Source organism: Phascolarctos cinereus, unplaced genomic scaffold (assembly GCF_003287225.1).
Source record: "Phascolarctos cinereus isolate Bilbo 61053 unplaced genomic scaffold, phaCin_HiC Scaffold_4;HRSCAF=312, whole genome shotgun sequence".
Lineage (NCBI taxonomy): Eukaryota > Metazoa > Chordata > Mammalia > Diprotodontia > Phascolarctidae > Phascolarctos > Phascolarctos cinereus.
The window spans coordinates 340,701,730-340,716,116 of NW_027555847.1; the positions used below are offsets into that span (position 1 = coordinate 340,701,730).

General features: G+C 41.1%; 1 protein-coding gene across 1 annotated transcript in view; it reads left to right on the top strand.

The window, feature by feature from the left end:
* Positions 1-13,650, top strand: part of ARL15 (ARF like GTPase 15) — a 516,687-nt gene extending 503,037 nt beyond the window's left edge. Inside the window, exon 9 of the transcript XR_013486144.1 lies at positions 13,552-13,650. The gene's annotated coding sequence lies outside the window, so the exon portion shown is untranslated. The remainder of the gene's footprint in view (positions 1-13,551) is intronic.
* The last annotated feature ends 737 nt before the right edge of the window (positions 13,651-14,387 follow it).

Sequence of the window (14,387 nt, forward strand, 5' to 3'; positions counted from 1 at the left end):
AGGGACCTTAGAGGTCATCCAATCCAACTCCCTCATTCTACGAAGAAGGAAAGTGAGGTTTAAGCAGATAAAGGGATTAGCCCAAAGTCAGATAGGTAACAAGTAGAATAAGTAGCTGGGATGGAAACCCATCCTTTGGCTCCCAAACCCAGCTAGTCCCAAGTCAAGGTTTCATAGCTTTGTCAATGTCAACATCCATGTCTCCCTAATGATCCCATCTCCTTTGGGATGGTTGGGGCCAGACCTGTGATTTCAATGACACAGGGAACTATCAGTGTAGGAATTTTCCCTACCAACATAGGTCAGCACCTACTCTACTATTTAGAGACTTAGAGGGTAGACTAAGTCACTTCAAAGTTAAGTGACTTGCCCAAGACCCTTAGCCAGAACTGCAGGTGATACTTAAACCCAGGTTGTCTCTCTAGTTATGGCTTGTTGTTACTACCTTCTCTTACAAACAAGAGAAAATATTTAGCTCATTCAAAGGAATGATGGATTAGAATTAGAGGATTTAGAGATATAAGGGACCTCAAAGATCATCTGATTTAACACCCAGAATTTTTGAATGAGAAAACTGAAGTGATTAGTCCAAGGTTATGTAGGCAAGGTACTAAGAGCCAGAATTCAAACTCAGAACCTGTGACTCCAAGACCAGTGCACTCTTTCCATGACTATATGCATTGTTTTGGGGTACCTTCCTTCAGAATTTTTAATCACTCAGAAAACATATTCCTTCCTATATATGGAGTGGGACCAAAGGTCACCGGGGACAAATTCAGTTGCTGGCAATGGTGAAAGGAAGTGCTCTCTCCTCCCAAGGCACTGTCTTCTGGGGTACTGCATTTCATGCCCTTCAGGCTCCTTTTTTTTTTTTCATGGTTACCTATACAATGTGGCTCAATGACCATGGGGAAGAATCATGGTCCCTTTGCCCCTACTGTCTTTGACCTGAGGAGAGAAAGAGAAGCTCTTCAGGACTTTGGTGCCTACAATAAAACCTCCAGTTACCCAAAGGGAATTCTGCATTCAGTCACCACCTTAAATCCAGTGGCCCTGCAACTTTTGCAAGCAAGGATGGCTGAAGGCAAAACATAATTAGGGCTACCCCTGCCTTTCCAAGAAACCTGGTTCATTTGCCCTTTTAACATAAGTAAACCAAGGGGTTCCTCTTGAGGGTCTCTGGGCCACCCCAGGGGATGGTAGAGAACTGAGAAGGGAGAAAATCTATTGTTGGACAAGGCCCCCCTGTGATGTTGAAGTTACCAATGAGGATACTTCAGTTTCAGAGAGATTATGACTGGTCTCAAGATTAGTTATGTGAAGGTCGTGTAATGTCATAGGAAGAAGATGGGAATCAAAACCAGAAGATTTGGCTCTGTTGCTATCTAGGCATGTGACTTTGGGAAAGTCAGTCTATGTCCATGGGCTCCAGCTTCTTCCTCTAGTGTCCTGGATGAGATGATTTCTGAGAATTGTGGGACTTAGAGAATCTAGAGCTAGAAGGGAAGTGTCCAACCCATTTATTTTACAGATGTCCTCAGAAAGGTTAAGTGACTTGTCTCCTGACAAAGTGACAAAGGCAGGATTAAAACCCAGGTACTTTCACTTGGGTGAAGTGGATAGAGTTCTGGGACTGGAGGAAGAAAGATTCTTCCCAAGTTCAAATCCGGTCTTAGACACTTACTAGCTGTGTGACCTTGGGCAAGTCACTTAACTCTGTTTGCTGGTAATGGTGAAAGGAAGTGCCCCCTCCTCCCAAGGCATTGCATTTCATGCAATTCAAGGTACTGCATTTCATGCCTTCAGGCTCCTTTTTTTTGCCTCAGTTTCCTCATCTGGAAAATGAGCTGGAGAAGTAAATGGCAAACCACTCCAGCATCTTTGCCAAGAAAATCCCAAAAAGGGGTCATAGAGAGTCAGACACAATTGAACAACAATAACAACTTTCACTTTTTTAAAAAATATTTTAATCCTTTACAAGGAAAATATTTATTATGTCAATTGTTAATTTTATGGATATGGATTTTAATATTTTACATAATGAATCACCTGGATACCATTTTGAAGTAAACATGTAACAGACACCAATAATGTCTGTTAAATGAAGAATATCATAGAACCGGAATTAAGAAATTATATAAACTCTATTTCTTCTCTGAAAATTTAGAATTCATTATATAAAAATTAGCATATGAAGCTTTATCCAAATCATTTCATAATCATTATTGGATATCAGACATGTCACTGCTTAAAATGTTGCTTTGAAAAGCAGAGGTTATATAAATGCGTGTGTGTGTGTGTGTGTGTGTGTGTGTGTGTATTCAGGCTCTGCAGAATGGCTAATCTGCAACTTTCACTGTAGATCCAATGTTAGGTTTTTTCCTCCCCACTGTACCACACTGTCTTCTGTCTAGCTCTAACATTATATGACCCTTCTCACCTAATTAGCTTTTGTTTTGTTTGTTTTTTTTGGTGAGGGGGTGATAGTGCCAAACCCACAAATTTGACTTTCACAGTCCATGAGAATAACATAGCTAGTATCTATATAGTGCTTTGAGGTTTTCAAAGCACTTTACAAATATTAACTCATTTAATCCTCACAACAACCCTGTGAGACAGATGCTATTATTATCACCATTTTACAGATGAGGAAACTGAGGGAGATAGCAGTTAAGTGACTTGCCCAAGGTCACACATCTAGTAAGTATCTGAGGTAGGACTTGTACTCAGGTCTTCCTGACTCCAGATTCAGCTCTCTATCCACTGAGCCACCCACCTACCTCAAAAGATTGCAAAGGCATAGCATTTAACTTCTCTTCCCTTTTCCTTCCTCTCCAACTTAGGCACCCTTTGTTGCACACTGAGAAGTAAAAGCTAGGGCTTGCAGTAGGTCCGCCCTTCTCTTTTCTCCTCACCCAGTGCACAAGGAGAGCCAATCTGTTGTGGGTAGAGATCTTCTCAATGACAGGAAAGTAAAGGATCAACATCCTTGGAGTTGGCCATGGAAAAGACCTTCTGATCTGATCCCTCCACTCGATTCTCATCTCTAACATCTCTCTTTATTAAGGACATAACTAGTCATGTAGAGGTGGAGCACAAGAAAATAGCTATAATCAAGTATGTATAAGGCTTTAAGGTTTACCTGTTACTTTCCTCAAAACAAACTTGTGAGGTAGTAATGCAAGAAGTATTATCCCATTTTACAGATGAACTGAGACCCAGAGAGATTGAGACTTGTTCCTGGTCCCATAGCTGCTAAATCCCAAGGTCATTCATCTAGAGCTTGAAGAGTCCTTAGTGATCATCTAGTCCAAGTCTCTCCTTTTATACTTGAGGAATCTGAGAATCAGAGGAGTTAAGTAATTTTCCCAGGGTCACACAGTAGTAAGGGCCAGAGATAGGATTTGAACCTATGTCTCCTGATCTCAAGTTCAGTGTTATTTTGACTCTGTTACTATTCAAGGTCCCCTGCTCCCAAGTATCTTTTTACTTGCCTCCCTCCAGTCTGCCTCAGTGCTTAAATTCAACCATTAGTGCTTCATTACTTGGGTTAAGCATTACCCTCTACACCAGGGGTTTTTAATTTTTTTCTTTTTTTGTACCATGGACTTCTTTGGCTGTCTGGTGAGGCCTATGGACCTCTTTTCAGAAATTTTTAAAATGTTTTATTGATATGTTTTAACATTAAAATATTTGTAGATTACCCCTAGTCCATGAAAGTTCTCTTGTTAACAAATCAAAACCATTAGGCAAAACTAATAATACTGTGACCTCATCTGAAAGTACATATAACATTCCACATCTGTAGCACCCCCTCCCTATTTTTATTAATTAACAAAAACATATTTCTTTCTTGTAATAAATATGCATTATCAAGCAAAATAAATTCCCTCAAAAGCTGCATTATACATGGATGCATCATGTGTATGTATATATTTATATGTACATATGCATATACAAATATATGTATTATGTATGTATGTATGTATGTATTTCTCATTCTGTACCCTAAACCCATCACCACTTTGTCCAGGATAGCATATATCATCATTGGTCCTTAGCATATATCATGATCGTTGTGCAGAACTTACAGCTTTCAAAATTGTTATCTTTACACTGTTGTTAAAGTATATTTTTTTCTCCTGGTCTTGCTTATTTCATTCTTCATTAGTTTAATTGTTCATTTAGTTGAAAATTGTTCCTTTTCATAATATTGATGTTAGAGTAGAAATTGTTCTGTTTGCTTTCTTCACTCAGCGTCAGTTCATGTCTTTCCATACCTCCTTGAAATCACCTGTTTCCTCCTTTCTTACAGCACAACAGTACTTCCCCATCACATATACCACAACTTATTCAGCCATTATGCAGTTGATGGGCAGGATCATTTTTAAATGTAAAAATAAAATGCATAGAATTACAAAGGAAACCAATTATACTGAAATATAATTACCGAAATAGTAAAAAAAAAATTCATGAACTCCAGATTAAGAGCCCTTGCCTGTAAGACCCTCTTTTAAAATGCAATGGGAATAATAATATTGAGTTACTGCCATCTATTTGTTAATCAATTCACCTGATTGTTGTCCTCTGGAATAAAAGGGAGGGGGCAACACAAGGATATTTGGAGTTGGGGGAGGGAGGGTGGTGAAAGGGAGAGCACAGAATGGAGAGAGAGGGGGAGAGAGAGAGAGACAGACAGGAAGAGAGACAGACAGAGAGATACAGAGACAGAGACAGAGAGAGACACAAAGAGAGACAGAGAGAGACAGAGACAGAGAAAAGAGAGAGAAAAAGAAGGAGGGAGGAAGGGAGAGAGAGAGAAGGAGGGCACCAACAAATTGCCTACTTCACAGTTTTGTCTGGACCCAGCTCTATTCATGGGACTAATTAATTGAATATGTTTCCAATAAAATTCATGAACCCTTGGGTTTCATCACTAGTACAGTGCAGAGAAAGTCGCAAAGTGAGCAAGTTAGCCAAATTGTCTTGACATCCACATTTAACATGCCGATACCAGGGTATGAAATATTACATGGGAAGGAGGCGCCTGGGATGTTTATCTGTTTGTCTCTTGCCCTAATTAAGTCCATGTGGCTCCAAAGTGACTTCAGACCGTGGAGTCTATGTTTTGATTTCAAGTTGTACCTTCCCCTCACCCTATGTTTCAGTTTGAGAAGCAAAGCTTTGGCTTTTGAGATAAAGTGTGGGGAGGGAATTGTTTGTCCATCAATGGTTGAATCCATGTAGGAACTCTGAAGTCACTGAGACAGCATTTCCAAAGCTGCTTCCCTTCCCACTCCAAGAGAGGGTTTTTCAGAGCTTCATGCTCTACTACTGAGCAGAGGAACAGGAAGATGGAAAATTGCACACTGGTCCAAACTTAAGAGGGGTGGGGAGAGGGAAGGAGGGAGGGGGAGAGGGGAGAGAGAGAGAGGGAGAGAAGGAGAGAAGGAGGGAGGGAGAGGGAGAGGGAGAGGGAGAGGGAGAGGGAGAGGAAGAGGGAGAGGAAGAGGGAGAGGGAGAGGGAGAGAGAGAGGGAGAGAGAGAGGGAGAGAGAGCTCTTGAAAGCAATTGAAAGTAAGCCATGTGATTTTGTATATCCTGCAGATATACTGGCTCATATGCTTGGGATCCTGAAGGCAACCAGGTGGGATCCGTGGGATACCTGGGAGATGGGTGCTAATTTACGGCTCCCTCATGCACAACAGATGATATGCTTGTAAACCAGGGAATGGCCCTATGTGGTTCCTGGCTTAGGGGCCAAATGTTATTCATAGCAAAGCAGCTTAGATTTCCACGCTGATAACAACAGCAGTGTTGTTATTTTTTTTCTGCATGGAAAATTCCAGCTTTCTTCAGTGTTGCTAACTAACCAATTGGTATTTTTCATTTTCGTATTCAATCAGTTGCCAAAGCTGGTTGTTTCTAGCGACACAATATCTCTCTCATTCATGCCTTTCGTTCTACTCACAAAGCCCTCGTTACTGCCCTACTAGATTGTTACAATGGCCTCTCAGTGGATTTCCCTTCCTTAGGTCTTCCTGCCTTCTAAACCGGGCCTCCCCACAGGTGCCAAAGAGACTTCCCAAAAGTTCAGGTCTGACCTCATCACTCCCCTGCTTATGAATTCCAGTGTCTCCCTCTAAAATACTCTGCTGGGAACTTCCAGACCTTCCCAATCTGACTTCCTTCTTTTATTCCTGTTTATGTACTCTGTGATATTCCAGTCAAATGGGCCTGTTTCCTGTATAAGACATTTATTCTATCTCCTGCTACCTTGCTTTCGCAAAGGGTCACATCCTCCATATGCCAAGAATACTATCCTTCCTTGCCTCTGTCTCTTGGAAATCTTGACTTTCTACAAGCTGTTTCTTGCAAGAGACCTTCCCTGCCCCCCCCTTTTGTTGGAGCTCTAATCATATTACTTTGTACTTCATATGTATTTTAAAATTTTTTTTCTCACTACCTCCACCCCCTACCAAGTATGGTCGCTCCTTGATGGCAGGGACAATTTTCGATTTGGGTTCCCTAGCACCTTTCAAGGTGTTTGCCACATAGGGAAAAAAAAGATGGAGTTTAGAATGTGAATTGTTTTTAATTCCAAACTAAGGAGTTTGTATTTTATCCTAGAGGCATCAGAGAATCCACTTGAGCTTCCTGAGGCTTATTGAGTGAAGTAAGTGAGGGAGTGAATGACTGACTGTCAGACTGAATGAATGAATTTGCAGCAAAGTTTTTGTAGGCAGTATAATTTGCGGTTCCTCTGGACTTTAATCGGAGCCAATGCTGTCCTTGAGTCTTACCAGTGACTTTCAATGTCCTTCTCCTTAAAACATGTTTTCATCTGTTCCCCTCAAAGGAGTTGATGGAAATCATGTCGAATGAAGCCACTAGCAGAAGATTTGGCTGCATACCCTGAGGGAGAGGGAGATTAAGTTTTAGACAGCCATCTGAGAAGTGGATTTCCCTTTGCCTACAAGTTCTTAAGAGAAGATTGATTTTTCCCGTCTGCAGTGAGGTTGGAAAAGAGGGGCCTGCTCTGTGTAGGAGAGACAGGGGAAGAGCTCCCAAGGGAGGGATGGGTCAGCAAGCCCATTCTCAATCGCATCCCCTCTCCTCTGCAACGTTCTGAAGTCCCAGTGCCGGTTCACAGCTTCCCCATCCAAAATAAATCAGCCAGCTGATTAAATGAAGCATATTGTAAATCTCCCTGAGAAGCCTCTCTCTGCTGAAGGACACACATCAGGGCACAAAGTGTCTAAGTCTACCCAGCTTTGCCAAGAGATGTTTTTTGCCGCAGCTTTTAAACATATGATGCAAGCTTTGTGCTGTGAAAAGTCCCCTTTTAAAATTAAAGTATTTTTGTTCTGAGGGATAAAAGGAAAGAAAACAAACACATAACCCATAACACACAGGACCTGTTTACAGCATGGCAAAGGATTAGCTATGTTTTATTATCTTGACTATATCACTGACTGTACTTTTAACTGGATAAATTAGCTGAAAGAGGCTTCTAGGACTACTTGATAGTAAAAACAACAATGCCTTCTGCAATTAATTACATGCAAGAGGAGTCGAGCCTTTATTTTTTTCTAATGTGGCTGTTCCTGGTGCTGTCAATCCAGATTCTCCATATTGATTTATAGGAAATGAGTATTTGCTAAATAAGCATTCTAATAGTTGTTGGGGGGCCCATCGAGGAAATCATATGAATGCATTTACAACCTAGTATTTATATATACTTGCTGATTTTCAAAAGAGGACCTCTAATATAAGAGAGGGAAAGAGAAATGGGAAGGGGAGAGGGAATGAGAGGGTGGGAGAGAGAGAGAGAGAGAGAGAGAGAGCGAGAGAGCTTAACTCTAATTATATCTAGGGTGCCCATGAGACATCCCCAGACTAGATGAGTAAATCGGAAAATAAAAAACAATCAGAAGGCAATTAGCTCTTTCTTGGCCTGATGTCTGCAATGCCTGAGTCCCATCATCTTCCCCAGCTCCCAGCTCCTCAGGCATCTTTCCTTCCCTCATCCCTCCCATTTCACTCAGAGCATCAATTTCCAGGCAGTCAAGCAGAGAGGGACTCTCTTTAAGTATTTATTTCTCTGGAATTAGGCACAATGGTCTTCTCTAGTGGCTTCTTGAAAATCTGTCTTCTGATCATCATTATGTTTTCTTTTTTTTTCCCCTCTCTCTCTCTCTCTTTCTTTTTTGGTTAAACCATTTTACTGGAAGAAATACTTGGCAGTGAGTTTTTCTTCTTCCAGTTATGGCAACTTTGGGTCAGCTGGGGCCCACACATAGTGTCGGGGGCTCAGGGTAAGCGGGTAAGTGAGTGAGTGAGTGAGTGTGAGAAGAACCTATTCCCCTTAAAAAAAAAAAGTCCTGCATTGTGCAAATGGGAACCAGCAGACTTCTCCCCCAGCCTATTACAGCTGGTGAAGTTTCCAGCAGGATGAATCTATGTGACTTCTCTTCCCTACTTTGGGGGGGGGGGGAGTAGGGGTGTCCCAATTTCACTGCTGCTGGCTGCAGCTTGCCAAAGCAGCAGGACCATAGTTAGAGCAGCTGTCTGGGATGTGAACACTCAGATTTCAGGCCCAGGTTTGCTGTGATCTGAGGCAAATCACTCAGTTCTCTGATGCTGGAATGTATTAAAAAGCTTTTTTTCACAGGATTGTCCTGAGTCAGGATGACTAGTGCTGGGGGGGATGGGGAGGACAGGGAGCTCACTCAGGAAAGGACTCAAGGAGCAGGAAGATTTGTGTGTTGTGGTCTGGGAACGAAAGACCAGCATGGAGAAGGAGGAAGAGTTGTAGACAAAGAAGCCTAAAGAAGCTAGGACTTTATTTCTTCAAGAAAGAAACAGAGAGAGAGAAGAAAGAAAGGAAAAAGGAAGGAAGGAGAGGGGAGGAGGAAGGGGGAGGGGGGGGGGGAAGGAAGGAAGGAAGGAAGGAAGGAAAGAAGAAAGAAAAAGAAAGAAAGAAAGAAAGAAAGAAAGAAAGAAAGAAAGAAAGAAAGAAAGAAAGAAAAAGAAAGAAAGAAAGAAAGAAAAGGAAGTAACGTACTTAAAAGAGGCAACAGTTATAGTGGATAGAGAGTTGAGCTGGGAGTAAGGAGAACTTGGGTTCAAGTCCTACCTTCGAGACAGACTGCATATGTGACCCTAGGTCATTTTTTCTCTCTGTGCCCCAGGCAGCTTGCTAGGACTTCAATGACAAGACAGTTGCTTCTTCCCAATGTCTGACTCCTCACATACTTACAATCTTAGATGAGACCCTCATCCTTCCTTTTCTGGACCACTGCAGTATCTTCGCACTTGGTTTCCCTGCCTTAATGAACTTCCTATTCTAATCCATTCTCCCCACAGCTGCTAAAGTGATTTCCTGCGGCACAGATGTAACTGTGTCTCTCTCCTGCTCAATAAGCTGCAATGTTTCCTTGTTGTTTTTAGGATAAAATCTCAACTCCTTTATTTGGCTTTTTGAGCTCTTCCAGCTTAGCCCCAATCTATCTTTCCAGATGCATTAGAAATGACTTCTCTTTCTGGCCTCTAATGACCAGCCAAAGTGGCCTTTCTTTTGGTACCTCTCGCACAGGACTCCCCTTTTCTTCTCTCTGCCTTTGCCCTGGCAACGTCCCATACCTGGAATTCAGTTCTTCACCTCTGCCTCATAGGCTCCTTCACTTCCTTCAAGAGTCAGCTCAAGCACCAAAGGAAGGCTTTGCTTATCTTTGCAACTGCTAGTGCACTCCCTTTATCATTGCCTTGTAGTATCTGTTTTCTTTTTATTCCATATATGCTTATGTATCTACATGTTTGTCTCCTACAATAAGGGGCAGCTGAGTGGTTGGGCCTGGAGTCAGGAAGACTCATCTTCCTGAGTTCAAATCTGGCCTCAGACATTTACTTAGCTGCGTGACCCTGGGCAAGTCACTTAAGCCTATTTGCCTCAGTTTCCTCATCTGTAAAATGAGTTGGAGAAGGAAATGATAAACCAGTATTTTTGCCAAGAAAACCCCAAATGGGGTCATGAAGAGTTGGACACAATTGAAAAATGACTAAACCAACTCCCACAATAAGATGTAAACTCTATAAGTAGGGATTGCTTCATTTTTCATATGAAATCCCTGTAATAAATGCTTGTTGATCATTAATTACTTTGTATCGACAAAGATAAGTTTCCTTACCTGGAAGATCCCTATATAGATGAAGAAAAATTTCAGAATCCTTCTCACCCCCAACTCTGGAAAAAAATGTTTAAAGCAGAAAGACTTAATCTCCTTTCTTCATCCATGAAGATAAACTTTGGAATCATTCTTTGAATGATTTTTCTTTTTAGGTCTGCCCTTCAGGGAAGATAGAGCACTGAGCCTGGAGTCAATAAAAACCAAGTTCAAATCCAGCCTCATAAACTTACTAGCTGTATGACCCTGGACACATCACTTAAACTGTTTGCTGGGGTAGGTAGGTGGCACAGTGGATACAGCACCAGCCCTGGAGTCAGGAGGACCTGAGTTCAAATCCAGCCTCAGACACATAACACTCACTATCTGTGTGACTCTGAGCAAGTCGCTTAACCCCAATTGCCTCACCAAAAAAACAAACAAAAATGTTTGCCTCAGTTTCCTCAGCTGTAAAATGGGGATAATAATAACACCTATTTCCTGGGGGTTTTGTGAGGATCAAGCAAGATATTTGTAAAACAGGCACTTAGCACACAGTGCCTGGCACATAGTATGTGCTTTTCGCTTTGCCAAAAGGGTAGTCATCACTCTCTTGTTGTGCCTCGTACTAGAGACTGATTGGTCCTATCTCCCGTATTTCCTAGATTGTCCATTCCTCCCAAATCTCTACTGGTGCAGCCAATATAAAATATGCAGCAAGAGTTAGCAGCCTCGATTTTCTCTATGTAGGGTGCTGGCTAATGAGCCCATGATGCTGGGCTGATGAAATCCCCATGTGAATTTTGGTGCATGTACTGACATTCTTTCACTGGCTTAAGTACACTAACCACATGGTGAAGGAGAGCTTTTGTGGAGCCAGAACCGGGCAACCTTCAAAAGGCAGCATTGAGATATGGTAGTAAGAGGAAAGACAGAGCATGGAAGGGAGAGAGTGAATATGCAGTCAGCATGGAGTGCTGTTAATTGCCACAGGAACCAGTTTTTCCTCCATCCTGATTTGTCTCGGAGGACAGTACAAGAGGTTGAAACCTCTTTTTGAAGAAGAAAGGAAATTGCAGCATGAGATCACACAACTGCTCAAAACCAATTCTCAATTTCTGCAAAGTCAATTTTTTTAAATAAATATCACGGGTGTAATTACAAGGCAGAATTTTCCTAAATTTACTGATTTCCAAGTCCAAGGGTGACCTGTTGCTCAAAGTGGGTTAGATATGGTTGGCTGAGCACAGACTAGATTGGGGAAAACACTGTCTTGTTTGCTGTGTGACATTATCCACATAAACCATCAGCCATTTTGAGAGAGAAAGATGAGCCTATTTGTTTAATGGAGTTGCCAGCCTGTGAGCTGGACCAACAGATACAAAAAAAGCTGCTGAATACTGAGGAGAGGGTGCAGGTAAAGGCCACTTTCTTCTAGGATGGCACTTTAAAAGGACCACTAATACGAGACTTGGAAAGAGGCACAGAAATCCGGATTGCCACTCTTGGAAGACTGAGACTTTTTAGAATGTAGCAACATCATTTGAGAGGAACTACTTACCTTGTTCTTGAGGCCGACAGAACGTTTGATATGGACTTTGGATTTCAAATTAGGAAGATTGTTGACCAGATAGGACCTGGAAAGTAAAGATGGGGTGTGATTTAAACAAAAGAACTGTCACATCCTGCTGAAGACTGAAAGAGTAGTTCTCATCAACATCAGTGTACTTGAATTGGGTTCAGATTGCAGTTTTGTTCAGATTGTCGGGGTGGGGGGAGGTGGAAAAAGACAAGAAACTTACTTAATTGATGGAAGAGATCATGAGGGAAAAGGAAAATGAGACTGTTGTTTTTGTGAAAACCAAAAGAAGATGTGATGAACTTATTACATAAATAAGGAAAGTCATGTGGCTTGAGATAAGTCATCATGGTTGATAAATTAACCAGGGTGAAATTCGGTTCTAAAAGAACTCCAACGGATTCTCTACTGATTCCAAGTCTGGAAGGTTAGATGTAGAAGATGTGATATTTGTCATCAGTTGTGACTTCCCTAACACTGCAAGGGATTACATCCACCAATTTGGTTGAACTGCCCAAAGAATTAGGCGCAACATTTACTTTTTTTTTTTTGAGGCAATTGGGGTTAAGTGACTTGCCCAGGGTCACACAGCTAGTGAGTGCTATGTGTCTGAGGCTGGATTTGAACTCAGGTCCTCCTGACTCCAAGGCCAGAGCTCTATCCACTCCATCACCTAGCTGCCCTAGCATCTACTTTTTTTTAAAACTGAATAATATACAGCAGATTAGTGATTTTACCTCTGGGTTTCAGGAGGCTGCCCAAGCAATCCATCCCACATGTTGCTTCAGCTGATCAAAGACAGAGTTCAGGTTGTTCCAGAGGTGGAGAAGACATGAAAAGTCATGAAGCTTGGCAGATGCTCTGCAGGCAAAAGGATTTAGGACCTTAAGACAGAGGTTATTCTAGTCTTCGTAAGAGAGATTTGTGAGCTGAAACTCCAAACGGTGTCTACAGTCTTCCAAATTACACTAATGGGAGTTTTGGAAGTAATTTTGTGTGTGTTTTAGGACTGGTAATATGAGCTTACCAGGACGGTTATGCTACTACTCAGCAATATGGAAACACGTCCCAGATCAGGAGTGGGGAGCCTGAGGCCTCGAGGCCACATGTGGCCTTCTAGGTCCTTGGGTGTGGTCTTTTGACTGAATCCAAGTTTTATAGAGCAAATCCTTTTATTAGGGGGATTTGTTCTGTGAAGTTTGGATTCAGTCAAAGCATAGCACTTGAGGACCTAGAGGGCCATGCTTGCCTCAAGGCCGAGGCTGAGGGTTCCCCACCCCTGGCCTATACCTAGTTTCTGCCAGATTGTTCACCAGTTTTCCCAGCAGTTTTGCTGAATAGTGAATTCTTGCTCTAATAGCTGGGACATCTCAGTTTCTCAAACACTAGGTTAATGCGCTCATTTGCTTCTGTATAGTGGGCACCAAATCTGTTGCACTGATCAACTTCACTATTTCTTACTGGATACCAAATTGCTGTGATGGTGATCACCTTGTAGTATAATTTGAGATCTGGTACTGCTAGGCCCCCTTCCTTCCCGTTTCCTTTTCATTAATTCCCTTGATGTTTTTCATCTTTTGTTTCCCGGATGAATTTGTTATTATTTTTTTCTAGCTCTATAAAATAATTTTTTGGTGGTTTGGCATATTACCAAATAAGTAAGTTAATTTTGAGAGTATTGTCATTTTTATTATATTGGCTTGACTTACCAGGAACAATCGTTATTTCTTTAATGATTTAGATTTACATTTGTCTGAAGAGTGTTATGCAATTGTGTTCAAATAGTTCTTCTGTGTGTCTTGGCAGGTGGACTCCCAATTATCTGAAGTTGTTTTAAATGGAATTTCTCTTCCTGTATCTTCCTACTGGATTTAGTTGGTATTATACAGAAATGCAGATGATTTGCGTGTTTATTTTATGTCTTACAACTTTGCTAAAGTTGTTTATTGTTTTGATTAGCTTTTTAGTTGACTCTATAGAGTTCTTTAAGTAAACTATCATATCTCTACAAAAAGTGATAGTTTTGTTTCCTCTTTGTTTATGTTCATTCAACCTCAATTTCTTTTTCTGCCTTATTGTTGTAACTACCATTTCTATGACAACATGGAATAGTAATGATGATAATGGACACCCTTGATTCACTCTGCATCTTATTGGAAAAGCTTCCAGCTTAATCCCACTGCCAATAATACTTGCTTTTAGTTTTGATATATACAACTTACCATTTTAAGGTAAACTCCATTTATTCCCATGCTTTCTAATGTTTTTAAAAGGAATGGGTGTCTGCATCTATTGAAATAATTGTTTCTGTTATTATTACGGTCACTTATGTCTATAGTTTCCCTAATATTGATCTAGCCCTTCCTGCCTGGCATAAATTCAGCCTGATTATAGTGCATGATCTTTGTCATATATTGCTTTAGTTTCCTTGCTAACATCTTATTTGATTTTTTGCCTTAAAATTCATTAAAGAAATTAGTTTATAGTTTTCTCTGTTTTAACTCTGCCTGGTTTAGACATAAAAACTGTATCTGTGTCATAGAAGGGGTTTGATGGGATTCCTTCTTTACTTACTTTTTCAAAGAGTTTATGTAGAATTCACTTACAAATCTATCTGGATATTTTTTCTCTGAGAGTTCATT